Source organism: Acanthochromis polyacanthus, chromosome 12, assembly GCF_021347895.1.
Source record: "Acanthochromis polyacanthus isolate Apoly-LR-REF ecotype Palm Island chromosome 12, KAUST_Apoly_ChrSc, whole genome shotgun sequence".
Classification (NCBI taxonomy): Eukaryota; Metazoa; Chordata; class Actinopteri; family Pomacentridae; genus Acanthochromis; species Acanthochromis polyacanthus.
In genome coordinates, this window is record NC_067124.1 from 41,297,299 (window position 1) to 41,313,819 (window position 16,521).

The 16,521-nt window shown below is 41.2% G+C and overlaps 1 protein-coding gene across 1 annotated transcript in view; it reads left to right on the top strand.

The window, feature by feature from the left end:
* Positions 1–2,325: 2,325 nt before the first annotated feature.
* The window catches only part of zbtb7b (zinc finger and BTB domain containing 7B), a 41,695-nt gene continuing 27,499 nt past the window's right edge, over positions 2,326–16,521 (top strand). Inside the window, exons 1-2 of the mRNA XM_022209339.2 lie at positions 2,326–2,641; positions 7,533–7,625. The gene's annotated coding sequence lies outside the window, so the exon portion shown is untranslated. The remainder of the gene's footprint in view (positions 2,642–7,532; positions 7,626–16,521) is intronic.

The window sequence follows — 16,521 nt, forward strand, 5'->3', positions numbered from 1 at the left end:
AAATATTTCTACTATATTTCTTCTAAATATTATTACTGTAGTTGTTTATATTGTTTCTGGAGTTATTATTTATATTATTACTGTAATTCTGATTTATATTTTTCCTGCTGTGAGTTAGTCAGAGGATGAACTAAACTACTGGAGCTGATCTAACAGTGGACTGCAGCAGGAAGGAGAAGGAGAGGCAGCTTCCAGTGATGGTCCTGTTCCTGCAGGGGGTGGAGGTGTCCTCAGAGGTGTCCTCCATGATGGACAGAAGCTCTGTCCTCCTGTCTCACTACTTTCACAGGATCAGGTTCAGACCAGGACACAGCTGCTGCTTTAACCCTGTAAAACCAAAAATACAACATGACATTATTAGTTTCCATGACGTATATATTGGTTTTCATATATATGTATTGCAGGAGGAGAGGCTTCAGGCTGCAGCAGGTTAATGAAGGCAGAGCAGTGGGGATTATCGCCCTGAATAGAGGCGGGGGATAAACGGAGTAAATGCTGCCGGTCAGCGAGGATCAGAGGGACTCAGAGGAAAGAAGAAGAAGAAGAAGAAGAAGAAGAAGAAGAAGAAGAAGAAGTCCTCTCAGGAAACCAACAGACAGCTGGACAATAAAATAAATAAGCATATAAAAGGACAAAACTGTAAATAATGTCAAAATTCAATCAAAATTATATTTTAAAATTGGCAATTTTTTTTTTACAAAGTTTGACTGTTAATGTTGGGTTTTATTTGTTTTATCTTGATCATATTTTTCTGATTTTTAATATTACAGTCTTTGCAGATTTTTACAGTTTCTTAAATTACAGAAAATAACAAAAAATTCACAAAAATCCACTTCAAAATTCTGCATTTTACACATTATGAGTCTATTTTTCTTAACTTCTGATATTGTTTTGCTGTTTTCTTGCCGTTATCTTCACCATGTTTTTATTCTTCTGTGAACTCTTTCTGAACGTTGCAGCTCTTTGATTTCCTGCAGCTTGTTGAGAGGAACCTCAGACAGGTTCTTGTGGTTTCTCTTCCTCTGTCGTGGATCCAGAAGCTGCAGAAGCTCGGCTTCGGTGTGTTTCTGACGGTTTTGTTCCACGGGTTGAACACTGAGGTTCTTCTTTGTGACGCAGAATCTGAGCAGCAGCTTCTTCTCCTGCAGCTCTAAAGCTTCTCGTCTTTCTGAAGTGGTTTTAGGAATCACCTGCTGTCTCTATTTCTGACGCTGCGGTGAATTCAGCAGCTCCAGCCTGAAATCTGAGCTGCTGTGGTGGAGCTACCGGAGGAAGAACCACCAACGCACCTGAAATACACCTGAAATACACCTGAAACACACACACACACACACACACACACACACACACACACACACACACATATATATAAAGCAGTTTTTAAAACCGTTTAAATCAGAATATATACATATATATGTATATATTGACTGTTATATATATATATAACAGTCAATATATACATATATATATATATTCTGATTTAAACGGTTTTAAAAACTGCTTAAAATTAATTATTTACAGTGTATGATTTTAGGTTTTATTCATATTATTATTATACTAAAATATTTTTTCGTTATTTTAAATAAATAAATATATGATTATTGTTATTATTATTATTCTGAATACTAATAATATTAACTTTTATTGTGGCACAGTTCAAACAGGAAGTGCAGCTCAAAGTGTTTGCATGAATAAATGAGAATAAAATAAGATGTAAAAATAATACAATAAAATGAACACGTCTGTAATAAAAGTAATAAATATGTGAGTTATCATTATAGAATTACGGTTTTATTGTATTTAAATCAATTAAATGATGTTAGTGTTTTATTGTGTTTGTTGAATATTTTCGTGTATTTTATGTCTTTATTCTGACTCATATCTCAGTCCCAGTATCTGTCATCAACCGCAGCTCTGCTCTGTTCTATTTTAGAACGGTTCTAAAGGTTCCAAAGGTTCTAAAGGTTCCTCTCAGACCAGGTCTCTGTCAGGAACTGAGTCATTTTAAAAAGTCCCTGTTGTTCAGGCTGGAAGCCTCACATCCTGCTCTGCTCTCATTCTGCTCCTCTCAGCTGATTCAGCTCCACCTGGACCAGATCTGCTGAGTCAGCGGGGCAGGAGGGGCAGGAGGAGGGCAGAACACCTACCTGCCCTCATCTGCCCACCTTGATGCCCGGAGCGTGGGGAGGAGGAGGAGCAGCGGGGGCTCCGGAGCGGCCCTCCCGGCCGACGGACACTCCCGGCGGCCTATCGCTTCGGGCCGGACCCCCTCCGTCCGCCCCCCGGCCCAGCCCTGCCCGCCCCGGCGGTCTCCTCTCCAGCCTGCCAGAGCCAATCCGCGGCGGGGCGTAAATAGGGCAAAGCCGCTTCCTGGTTCTCAGGAAGGAGGAGCCGGGAGTCGGAGGGGCGACGGAGCCGCAGCAGCACCGGGGGGTCAGAGCAGCGCAGAGAGCGGGTCCGCACGGAGCAGCACCGGGACGAGCACCGGCACGACCACCAGAGAACCGCGACGCCACCGGGAGTCGCTGAAGGAGCCGTGACCCCCCAGGAGGAGACACCGGGACCGGAGATAAAGTCGGAATAATCCAGGAAGTGTCGCGGCCGGTCAGGTGGGAGGACGGTCCGGACAGGTGACTCTCAGGTAACCGCTGCACCTGCCGACACCGAACCGGAGCCGTTAGTTCGGTAGAGCCGGTTTATGTTTGTTTTTCATCACCGGTACCGGCTCCCCCCTTCCCTCCTCCCCCCTCTGATCGGGGTCACGGGAGGACTCTCCACGTCACAGGTATTCGGTAACTGCCGGTTGTTCCGCGGCTTACAGACGCACCGACCGTTTTTATTTCGGTTCCGCTTATTTCCGGTGCCGGTACCGGACAGGTGAGTCGGCGGGAGGCTGCGGGGTCACCAGGTGCGTCTGTGGAGCTAATTATAGAACAACCGGCCGACATCCAAAACCGAACCCGCTCTCACGCACATCACCTGTCTGTGCGCGGGCACGAGGCCCGGTGGATGCGCAGAGAGGTGATGCGTCGTGCACGCGCCGTTTTCTTCACTTCGCTCTAATCCCGGCGGCAGGTAACGTCGGGCTCCGGAGCCGGTGCGTCCTGGGGGGGAGGAGGACCGGAAGAACCGGTTCTTCTGGACTGGGTTTGGTTCCCAGCGGGTTGTTTGGTTCAACCTGCAGCTGGTCTTTTTATTTCCTGCTCCGGTTAGAACCTGGAGGAACTTTAAGAAACCTTTAAGGAACATTTAACAGATTTAACTTCTAATAACTAAAAATAGGTTCCTGGAGGGTTCTTCTAGAGTTCTGCTGCATCTACACTGTTCTGGTGTTAATTCTGCAGCTCTTCTGATCAACATAGAAGAGATTATTACAAGTTTTTAGTGATTAATTCCAAAGTTCCTGTTTAAAATCTCCTTTTTATGAGGAAACCAGGTTCTCAGAGAGCTGGAATATTTAAGGAACCTGATGAAATAAAACCCAGTAGAACCAGCTGCAGATTCTGTAGTCCAGTAGAACATCGTGTGGTTTATATATTAATCAGTATTTAGAGTTCTTACCTGAAAAACAAACAGAGGAACTGTTTGAAATGAGCTCTTTAGAACAACATAGCAGATGTTGGTCCAGCTTTAGTGACTGTTTTTTATTATTATTATTATGAGTTTATTTAAGAAGGGACCATGTACAATATTAAACATAAATGTTTCCATTCGATGCTTTGTACCAGAGATAGCTTTAAGCTAAGTTTCATCTGCAGTCCCCCAGCAAGTCACAATAAAAACATCACAACATTACGTTATAAAAAGTACATAACCAGTTAACAAAATATTCCACACACACACACACACACACACACACACACACACACACACACACACACACACACACACACACACACACACACACACACACACACAGTGTTTTCTTGCCGTTCTCTTCACCATTGAAGATACCATTATAGTTTGGTGTCAACAGATTTACATGGAAATGACTCTAATGACAAACTCAAAATAAATAAATACGAGCCTCCGTTTTGTTGAGGAACACTGAATTATCATCTGGTATAGTTTCTTCTCTTTGGGGTTCAAATGTTGTGCAGCTCCAGACTCAGACTCTGCAGCAGATTGTTTAAAGAGCTCATGTTCTTGTATTTTGCAGATGAGTTTCTGTTAACATTGAACAATACAGTAAAAAAAAAAACAACTCTAATTATTGACATCAATGTCTGTAGAAGAGTTTTCTCAGAACCCTCACAGCCAGTTCCTTTTAGAACCTTCCTGTGGGGTTTCTAACATCTGCTGAACTGGTTCCTCAACAAACCGTTTTGTTCCTCCACAGTGGCGATGGAGAAGAACCTCAAAAATTTCATTGAAGCTCTTCTGCTCTTAAGAAATATGGGAAATCATCTACTCTGTTAGAATTAGTAGAACCTGGAGCAACTCTGGGACATTTAAGACGCCTTTAAGGAACATTTACCAGATTAATTTAACCTCTAAAAACTAAAAAATAGGTTCCTGGAGGGTTCTTCTAGAGTTCTCCTGCATGAACAATTTTCTTTGTAACTTTTTTTGGCATTAATTCTGCAGCTCCTTTGAACAACATAGAAGATATTATTTCAGGTTTTTCATGTTTAATACCAAAGTTCGTGTTTGAAATCTCCATTTTATGAGGAAACAGGGTTCCTTGAAGGTCTTCTGGTTCTACGAGAGCAGGAATATTTAAGGAACCTTGTTTACTTGGAGGTCATTCCTGGAAGAACTTTTATCAGCTCAATTCAAAGACCAAGTTTCTGGAGGAACCTTTTTAAATCTTCTTGTTTTTATTGCAATGTTTCAGCAGAACGGCTTGAATTAAAACAGGTTCAAAATTACTCAAAAATTAAAAAGATATTGTTAAGTTGTGAACTTAGACTCTCTTATTTTTGTGTGTTTTATTGACATATTCTCTCATTTTGAAAGGCACAGAAGGAACAAAAAGGTTTTATTTTGGTAAAAGTTCTAAAAATACTGGAGTTCTGACCAAGTTCACGTTTTGGGGTTCCTTTAAGAACCTTTCTATGGGTTCCTTGAGTATCGTCTATTGCATTAGTTCCTCAAGAAACCATTTTGAACTGGGGAGGTTCCTCCACAGTGGCAGTGATGAAGAAGCTCAAAAACTTCCTTGAAGCTCTTCTGCTCTTAAGCAATGTGGGAAATCATCTACTCTGTTAGAACTCGTAGAACCTCTAAGAACGCTGGAGAGATTTAAGGAACCCTACTTGCTTGGTGGGTTCTTGGAGGAACTTTTAACACCTCAGTTCAGAGAGCAGGTTGCTGAAGGAACCTCTAATAATCCAACAAGGTTTTGTGGAGAACCTGAACGAATGTGGATTCCTCCCCCTGGTCACTGTGGAGGAACCTTTAAAGTTCAAACTGGTTCTTTGAGGAACCAGTGCAGCAGAGGTTACCTCACAAACCCATCATTAGAAAGGTTCTTCAAAGGCCCACTTCATGCAGTTTGGCTTTCTACTTGGACGTATTTTGTTCTTATTCTTACTATAGCTGGATTTTTTTTTTTACCTTCAAACATAATAAAATATTAGAAAATACTGTAGATGTTCCTCCATAATTACAAATAAGAACCTTTGTGTCAGTTTTGAGATTATTCGCACGTAAATATGTTAAAATGATGTCTGGTGAGATCCCAGGTTGTTCAAATATTATATTAAATACATGTTAGTGTTAGAATGTACGGAATCTCAATAACACGGAGTTTTAAAAGTAAAACAAACTGTAAACACAGGTTTAAAGTGTCCAAAAACATCCTCCAGAAACATGTTTTCAGGTATTAAAGGTTCCTCCAGTGAACTTCAGTCTATCCGGATCTTTTAAAGGTTCCTTCAGGGTTCTTTAAATACCTCCACTGTTCTTTGAGATGCTCCTGATTCTGAGGGTAGAACCAGATCTAAGGAGACTGGAGGTCGAGTCAGGACAGCAGGAGGAAGGCCAGATGTCTAATTACGCTGCAGACAAAGTCAGAGCTGCATTAAGAATTTATGCCGAGGCTTGTTCCACATGTGGAGAACCGGCGGAACATCGGTCACATGGTGGTGGAACGCTGAGTAGAGACTTTATCTTCTGCAAACTGTTCACACTGCAGTTAAAGGTTCTTTGACTGGAGATCATTTTCTGGATCAATCCAGTTGCTGCTTGGTCGATAAAAAGTCAGAAAATGGTGAAAAAATGACGACTGAGCGTCACAAAACTCAGACATCATGAGAACAACAAGCGTTTAAGACCAGGACCAAACATCCATACACAGAAATGACAAACATTTGTTGGTTTTAGACTCTTAAATTTGAGGTTTTGCAGCTTGTAAACTGAGACTTTTTGTGTTTAAGAACAAATTAGTGCTAAAAAACAGCCTTTCCTTCATAATAATGGCTGATTGTAGTTAAAACTGCAGCTAAAGATCGTTTGCTAGAGAAATTAATTAGTTTTTTGGGTCTAAAATGTCAGAAATTCTTTAAAAATGTGGATCAGAGTTTCCTCAAATGTCTGGTTTAGTCCAGAGGTCTTCAGTTTACTGTCACAGAGGAAAGAAACCAGAAAATATTCACATTTAAGGAGCTGGAATCACTGAATTTAGATGTTTGTATTCAGAAAATGACTCAAACTAATTAAATTGTTACTTGTTTTGTCTCTAAAGAGTCATAAAATGGTGAAAAATGTCAATTAGTGGTAAAGAGCTTCAGTTTGCTGTCATAGAGGAGGAAAAAAACTGAAAATATTAAGATTTAAGGAGCTGGAATCACTGAATTTTTAATTTTTTATTATCTAATCAAGCTAACAAGCTGCAAAGTTCAATCACTTCATTGTCAACTGTTAAATTCATCACAAGTTTGACTGAGTTTGGTCTAAATTCAGTGATTTAAAGGGGGAACTAAACCAGACATTTGAGGAAACTCTGATCCACATTTTCTACTATTTTCTGACACTTTAGAGATAAAACAACTAATCAAATAATCAGTTTGAGACATTTTTTGTGACTTCAGCTTCTTAAATATGAATATTTTCTGATTAAACTGAATATTTTCAGTTTTCTGACCACCGATCAGTTAATCCAGAAAAGTTACCAGGAGCGTTCAGTTGAAGCCGTTTAGTGTCTAGTTTAGCGGTTGAGGACTAATCGATGAATCTGCGTCACTTCGTGTCGCATTTTTCGATCATTTTTTCACTTTCCTGCCTGGTGAGAACATTTCTTAGAGAGTTCAGTCGCTGTATTGTTCTTCTTCTCACAGATGTGTCATTTACAGTCGGAGGATTTGTTTTCTGTAGAAGTAGGAAGCAGTCAGTTTCTTTTACAAGAACTCCCCCGACTCCTCCGCATGTTACATCTGATGCATCATATGATGGCTGGTGGGTGTGATTCTGCTCACGTACGACTCCTTTTACCAAACTAAAGCCTCTCCATTAGTCACCGCTCTGACTTCTATTCACATCTGAAGCTTTCAGGGTTAAATCTGAGGTTGGTTTCTTTGTTTCCTCTGCAGGTTTTAACCTCCGCTGACCTCGAAGAATCACAACAAGAGGGAGGAGAAACCCGACAGCAGGCCGCCATCTTCTCCTGGTTTTATGGACTGGAGGTAGGAAGCTGGTTCTGCTCTTCTGATCCTGAATCACAATGAAACCGGTGACAGCAAATGATCAGCTGCTGGGTCAAGTAGACGCAGAGTTGTTGGTTTTACTGCTTTCTGGTTTTGTTTGGTTGAGCTCCAGCAGACGTCATGTTGGATGAACTCATTCATTCTACGGCTCCTATTGGATGCTTGGTTGGTTTCAGTTTGTTAAGATAAGATAAGATTGACTTTATTAATCTCACAAAGGAGAAATTTAACATTACAGGGCTCTTAGAAACAAAAACAAAAAACAGGAGTGCAAAAGTCACGAAAGTGCAAGAACAAGATAATAAATATTGCACATAATAACAACTACACAGTAGTGTTCTACAGTCTGATGGCAGTGGGGATGAAGGACCTGCGGTAGCGCTCCTTCTTGCACTGAGGGTGTCTGAGTCTCGTGCTAAAGGAGCTGCTCAGCTCCACTACAGTCCGGTGCAGTGGGTGGGAGCTGTTGTCCATGATGGATGAGAGCTTGGTCAACATCCTCCTCTCACCCACATCCATCACAGAGTCCAGTGGGCAGCCCAGGACAGAGCTGGCCCTCTTGGTCAGCTTGTTCAGTCTCTTCATGTCCCGCTCTGTGCTGCCCGGGGCCCAGCAGACGACAGCGTAGAGGAAAGCAGAGGCTACCACAGTGTCGTAGAAAGTCCTTAGTAGAGGTCTGCACACTCCGAAGGACCTCAGCCTCCTCAGAAGGTGGAGGTGACTCTGGCCCTTCTTGTACAGAGCATCGGTGTTGTGGGACCAGTCCAGTTTATTGTTGAGGTGAACACCCAGGTACTTGAAACTGTCCACTGTTTCAATGTCCTGCCCCTGGATGTTCACTGGTGGATGTGGGAGTGTCCTTCTCCTGAAGTCGACCACCATCTCCTTCGTCTTACTGGTGTTGAGGCACAGGTGGTTGCGCTCACACCAGTCCACAAAGTCCATGATGACCGACCGATACTCCAGCTCGTTCCCCTCGGACACACGGCCCACAATGGCGGAGTCATCAGAGAACTTCTGGAGATGGCAGCTGTCCGTGTTGTAGGTGAAGTCCGAGGTGTAGATGGTGAAGAGGAAGGGCGAGAGGACGGTTGCCGTCAGCATTTCTGTTTTCTAACTTTTCTAAATCTTTACGAGTTCAAGAACTTTAACCTCCAGAAAATGTCACATTGGATGAAATAATTAATGCAGAAACCAGAGTAAAGGTCATTGTGATGGCTGTTGATGGTTTTCTGAATGGCTGGATGGATGGTTGGATGGTTGGATGGATGGATGGATGGATGGATGAGCTGTTTGGTCTCTGAAAAGTAAGAAAATGGTGAAAAATGTGGACCAGAGTTTCCACAAATGCTTCGTTTTGTCCAAAGATAAGATCAGTGGCACTCAGTGATCAATTATTAGAAAGAAATCGTGAGCTAACAAATATTTAACAGTAACAGAATATCATTCCACACTGTTAACCTCCTAGTAGTAGTTTTAGGTTCTCAGATTTGAGGTTTTGTAAACTGGGACTTTTTGGGTTAAACAACTTTGAGTTCCAGCAAATTGTGATGTTTGATGAAACTTTTATTGCAAAAATCAGCCTACATCCCATAATGATGGCTATTTGTGATTAAAACTGCTGTTAAGGATCATTTCTGGATTAATCATTAGTTGTTTGGTCTCTAAGAAGTGGTGACTGACCCTCAAAAAATGAATTATTTAAGAGAAATCATGAGAAAACAGTAATCTGAGGTCAAGAAAACACCGTTTAACCATCTACACATTAAAAAATGGCAAACTTTTGTTGGATTTAGTCTCAAACTTGAGGTTTTGTAGCTACAAACTGAGACTTTTAGGTTGAAGAACTTTGAGCTCTTGCAAATGTAATATTGGATGAATTTCTTAATGTAAAAAAAACAGCCTACATCCCATAATAACGCTTGGTTTCAGTCACAGCTGCAGCTAAAGATCATTTTCTGGATTAATCCATTCGTTGTTTGGTCTCGAAAAAGTCAGAAAAATGTTGAGTGATCCTCAAAAATGATGAATTAGACAGAAATCATGAGAAGACAAACATTTCAGGCCAAGAAGACTTTTTGAGTTAAACAACTTTGAGTTCCAATAACTTGTGATGTTTGACTGAAGCAAAAAGAAGAATCTGTTGAATTAGTTGGAAAATATCCCAACCAAAATGGCAGAAAGTGAAATTTTTTAATAATTTTCTCTGAAACCTAAAAGAAACCTGTTGTTGATCTTCATCTGCACTTTGGGAATCTGTAGTTTTTCTGACATTTCTAAGGTTTCTTCCCGTTAAAAGGGAGTTTTTTTTTCTTCCTGTGGGGCTTCAGGTTTATGGCTTCTGTCAAACGTCTCGAGACGATCTGAACTGTAATTGGCACTGTAGAAATAAAATTGAATTGAAAATCATTTAAGGCAATGATTTTGCTCCGTGAATCTGCTTTTAATTGATTGTTAAAGAAAACCCTGCTGAAGTTGTGTGATAGTCGTGTTTGTGGGCTTCAAAAGATGACGGAACTTGCGTCTTTTTTCGTGCTCATTGTCGCAGAAGGTAAAACTCGCTGATGATTTGTGTTTTTTGGTGGCGTCACTTCCCAGCATTGGACGTCTGTCGTCATAAACGAGCTGCTTGCCAACAAGAAACTGGTTTGTTTGTGTTTCTTTAAACCAATCAGAGCCATCATGGGTGGGGCTAAAGCAAAGGATGTGGCTTCGGTGTTCCCTCAAGAAAGTGTTGGAGGGAATTTTTGTGTGCAGGGAGAAGAACGCTGAGTTAGGATGGACAATCGACCGCAAACGAGCAGCCGAGCCGCTGACGGCTACATCCCAACCTGCAAGAGTTTCAGTTTCCTTTTTACTGCAGCAGGTTGCAGCTCGGAGCTTCTGCTTGTTGTTGTTGTTTCCTGTAGCAAAGAAAACTGTAACGCAGGTTTAGAGCCAAATCTACGCCCTACTTCCTGTGAGTCAGACCGTTCTACAGCCAACAACGGCTGCTCCTGATTGGACGAACACTTCCACCAGACTTTCATCTGAGGTAAGGAATCCTTCAGAAAGCTGCTGGGTTCATCTTCTGCAGTTAGTTTAGACATTTTCTTCAGAAGCTCTGATGCTTCTGATTCAGATAAAATAGCTCAGATGTCAGCTTTATGCAAATGAGGAGCAGCAAATGATTCGCTGCTGTCTGAAAGAGGACAATGAATTAGAGGTGGGGAAATGAAAAAACAGGGCTGCACAGTGGGCTAGTGGTTAGCGTTTTCGCCCTGCAGCAAGAAGATCCCCGGTTCAAATCCCGGCCTGGGATCTTTCTGCATGGAGTTTGCATGTTCTCCCTGTGCATGCGTGGGTTTTCTCCGGGTACTCCGGCTTCCTCCCACAGTCCAAAAACATGCTGAGGTTAATTGGTTACTCTAAATTGTCCGTAGGTGTGAATGCGAGTGTGATTGTGTGTCTGTATATGTAGCCCTGTGACAGACTGGTGACCTGTCCAGGGTGTCCCCTGCCTTCACCGAGTCAGCTGGGATAGACTCCAGCACCCCCCATGACCCTAGTGAGGATAAAGTGGTGTATAGAGGATGGATGGAAGGAAATGAAAAAACAACAGAGGAGCAGGTAGCTGGAGATCCATCCAGCATGGTGGAACATCTACTGATGATGGTGGAACATCTTTCTACAGCTGATCTGGTCATTGTTTCCTTTCTGTGGTATTTTCTGTCCATTATTTACAGTCAGATAGAACTCAGAGCCAGAAATAAGCATTTTTTCTGCTTTCAAGTCATTTTTTGGGGTAAAACAAACCAATTAAAATCCCTTATTGAGACTTTTCGGGGCTAAAACTAAATCGCTTGAAACAGAAACTGAGCTTTGGGCTTGTTAAAAAATGAATGATTTAGTTGCCTGAAGCTGATGGACCTGTTATTATTAGTGGTATTATCAGTGTAATTTATCATCAGTGAGGCTTCACTCAAGGCTGCTTGATGTGTTTTATCCAACAACTAACTCCTCTAAATATCGTCCCAGCCGTTTATTCTGGGTCCCCTCTAAAAGCAGCCGACAAACCACAGAGGAGTTAACTTCCAGGTTCCTATCAAATATTTAGCTGCTTGACCACTTTGTTCAGCTCACGTTCTTCTTCTCGTAGGAGGGGCGACTTTAGGAAGCCGAGGTTTGACCCCCAACGGCGGGAAAAGATCTAAATATGAGGCTGATTTCTGGGGAATCCGTCAAATGTCGTTCCATATTAGTGTGATTAAAGGTTTTAAATGTTTGATTTGTATCTGCAGCCGTGTCTAGATGGAGCTAAAGACATGTTTGTTGCATTTAAATCAGTTGCTTTATTCATATATATATAAGTCTGACAAACTGTTCTTTAGCAGGTAATACCTGCACATATAGGTAAAAAACCACCAGAAAAGTCACATATGCATCAAAATGATAATAAGATCCTGTCAAATGTGACTTTTCTGGTGTTTTCTCATCTCCTTTATATCCTTTCTATAACTTTGAACAGGATTATGGGTGATTTTGGACCCAGTTTCCATCAGTTTCTAAACCTTTCTGGTTTCATTTTACATCCTTTAACCCTCCTGTTGTCCTCATTTACGGGCACCAAAAAATATTGTTCCCTTGTCTGACACAAATACAAAAATTTCCCTTAAAAGTTTTATTTTAAAAATCCCAAATTTGGCAAGAAATAAAAAAATATATAAAAAAACAGAAAAAAATAAATTAAAAAAACAATTAAATATTTTCCAAAAAAAGAGTAGAAATCTTCCAAAAAAATCCTAAAAATATCTAAAGTGATTCCATAAATGTGAGAAAAACTTCTAACATTTTCTTGAAGAACATTCGGAAAAAATCAACCAAAATCCAGCGAATATCTCTGAAATGTTTCCTGAATGTTCTTAAAGAAACATTTTTTCAACATTTCTTTTTTTCCACCAAAACATTTCCAAAAAATGTTTAAAATGTGGAAGTTTATATATAAAATAAAATTTCTATTTTTTCCCTCGTTTTCAAACTTTAAAACAGGTTAATTTGACCCGCAGGACGACATGAAAGATAATGCAAAATTAGAGATTTCCCTTTTGACCACTGGTCAGCTTTCTCTCTCTGCCAATGTTCATCATCATCAGATGTTCCTCCATCATCTGTAGATGTTCCTCCATCATCTGTAGATGTTCCTCCATCATCTGTAGATGTTCCTCCATCATCTGTAGATGTTCCACCATCATCAGTAGATGTTCCACCATCATCAGTAGATGTTTCTCCATCATCAGTAGATGTTCCACCATCATCAGTAGATGTTTCTCCATCATCAGTAGATGTTTCTCCATCATCAGTAGATGTTCCACCATCATCAGTAGATGTTCCTCCATCATCAGTAGATGTTCCACCATCATCAGTAGATGTTTCTCCATCATCAGTAGATGTTTCTCCATCATCAGTAGATGTTCCACCATCATCAGTAGATGTTCCTCCATCATCAGTAGATGTTCCACCATCATCTGTAGATGTTCCACCATCATCAGTAGATGTTCCTCCATCATCTGTAGATGTTTCTCCATCATCAGTAGATGTTTCTCCATCATCAGTAGATGTTCCACCATCATCAGTAGATGTTCCTCCATCATCAGTAGATGTTCCACCATCATCTGTAGATGTTCCACCATCATCAGTAGATGTTCCACCATCATCAGTAGATGTTTCTCCATCATCAGTAGATGTTTCTCCATCATCAGTAGATGTTCCACCATCATCAGTAGATGTTTCTCCATCATCAGTAGATGTTTCTCCATCATCAGTAGATGTTCCACCATCATCAGTAGATGTTCCTCCATCATCAGTAGATGTTCCACCATCATCTGTAGATGTTCCACCATCATCAGTAGATGTTCCTCCATCATCTGTAGATGTTCCACCATCATCAGTAGATGTTCCACCATCATCAGTAGATGTTCCACCATCATCAGTAGATGTTCCACCATCATCAGTAGATGTTTCTCCATCATCAGTAGATGTTCCATCATCATCAGTAGATGTTCCATCATCATCAGTAGATGTTCCTCCATCATCAGTAGATGTTCCTCCATCATCAGTAGATGTTCCACCATCATCAGTAGATGTTTCTCCATCATCAGTAGATGTTCCACCATCATCAGTAGATGTTCCTCCATCATCAGTAGATGTTTTTCCATCATCAGTAGATGTTCCACCATCATCAGTAGATGTTCCACCATCATCAGTAGATGTTCCACCATCATCAGTAGATGTTCCATCATCATCAGTAGATGTTCCATCATCATCAGTAGATGTTCCTCCACCATCATCAGTAGATGTTCCTCCATCATCAGTAGATGTTCCTCCATCATCAGTAGATGTTCCACCATCATCAGTAGATGTTCCACCATCATCAGTAGATGTTCCACCATCATCAGTAGATGTTCCACCATCATCAGTAGATGTTTCTCCATCATCAGTAGATGTTCCATCATCATCAGTAGATGTTCCTCCATCATCAGTAGATGTTCTTCCACCATCAGTAGATGTTTCTCCATCATCAGTAGATGTTTCTCCATCATCAGTAGATGTTTCTCCATCATCAGTAGATGTTCCACCATCATCAGTAGATGTTCCTCCATCATCAGTAGATGTTCCACCATCATCAGTAGATGTTCCACCATCATCAGTAGATGTTCCACCATCATCAGTAGATGTTCCACCATCATCAGTAGATGTTTCTCCATCATCAGTAGATGTTCCATCATCATCAGTAGATGTTCCTCCATCATCAGTAGATGTTCTTCCACCATCAGTAGATGTTTCTCCATCATCAGTAGATGTTTCTCCATCATCAGTAGATGTTTCTCCATCATCAGTAGATGTTCCTCCATCATCAGTAGATGTTCCACCATCATCAGTAGATGTTCCACCATCATCAGTAGATGTTCCACCATCATCAGTAGATGTTCCACCATCATCAGTAGATGTTCCACCATCATCAGTAGATGTTCCACCATGCTGGATCTACATGCTCCTCTGCTGTATTTATTTATTTATTCATCCAGCAGCTCTAGTTTTCCTCTTATTATTCATAGATAACCTGCTTTTGGTGGTTCAGAGAGTTAAATATGAAAGATTTATCTTTTAAACGACCTCAGTTGTTTCCTCCTGATGAGGAATAATCTGAAAACCTAGAAGTAGAAATCAGACTTAGTGTATTTAGACACAAATTCAGCGTCTAGATGATGCAGAAATGTTTCTGGATGGAGAAACTAGCATGAAAACGACCACAGATGTGTGTGTGTGTGTGTGTGTGGTGGGCGAGTTGGCGTGACGGATCATGTGACCCGCTGCAGTGTGACTAACATGAGTCCATGAACCGGTGGGTGAAGAGGGGAAGTGACACCGAGTGGTCTGTCAGGTGGCAACACACACATTAACACACACACACACACATTAACACACACACTTTAACACACACACATTAACACACACTTTATCATCATCGTCGGCGGTCACTCGTGGTCCAGTCTGGCTGTCCTCCCTCTTGGTCTTTGTGGGTCTTCAGGTGGTCACAGAGGCCGATTCTGGACCCACTTATTCTGCTGCAACGTGGGAATGTAGTCGTGGTGTGTTTGGGTTGGATCTGTTCGGGTGCTCTCTCCTTCCTGAGTCTGTGTTTGTCTTGTGCAGCACGACGTAAACAAAAGTGTAAAATGATTCAAAACCTGTTTTATATTTTAAATTCTTCAAATGATTCAGTTTGAATTAAAAATAAAAAACCTCAGAAGTCCCAAGAAAAGCAGTTTGTTAAAAATGATTCAATTTGATTTAAAAATTGCCAATAATGACTCAAAATCTGCCTAAAATAACTTGTAAAACAAGTTGAAATGAGTCCAAAATGACTCTAAACATGTTCAAAACTACTCAAAATTTCTCAAAACACGTTAAAAATGGTCAAAAATTTGTTGAATCTGGTCCCAAATGATCCAAAAGAAGTCCCAGATGACTGTGAACAAGTCCCAAGAAACTGAGTTTGTTCAAAAAAATTAAATCCTGGATAGTTCCTATTGGGTTACAGTGTCCAATAGGGCTGTCAGCTGTGGACCAACCTGACTTCTGATGGTAAATGGTTGTATTTATAAAGCGCTTTTATCCAAAGCGCTTTACATGATACGTCACATTCACACACTGATGGTGGAAGCTGCCATGCAAGGCGCTAACCACGACCCACCAGGAGCAGTTAGGGGTTCAGTGTCTTGTTCAGGGACACCTCAACATGAACACGACGGGCCAAAGATCGAACCAGAAACCCTCCAGTTACAAGACGGCCACTCTACCCACTGAGCCATGCCGCCCCCAATGGTCCAACCCCGTTAAGAAGGAAGCTATTCCACCAATGAACCTTGGCAAGGAACACCTGTGGAGTGGAACCATTTTAGGTTCTACCTCATGAAGGTCATCCAGAGAAGAACAAAGCTGGAATCAAAGAATCTAAAATATAAAGATGTTTTAGAGTTCTACAGTTTAATTTATCCAAACATCTGGGATCAAGGATCTAATCAGGACAAAACAACCTGGAGACCAGATTTAACTCATTTTGGACCATTTTTAACGTGTTTTGAGAAATTGTGAGTAGTTTTGAACAAGTTTCAAGTCATTTTGGACAAATTTAAACTTGTTTTCCGAGTTATGTTGGACAGATTTTGAGTCATTATTGGTCATGTTTAATTTCCATCCATCCATCCTCTGTACACCGCTTTATCCTCACTAGGGTCATGGGGGGTGCTGGAGTCTATCCCAGCTGACTCGGTGAAGGCAGGGGACACCCTGGACAGGTCACCAGTCTGTCACAGGGCTACATATACAGACACAC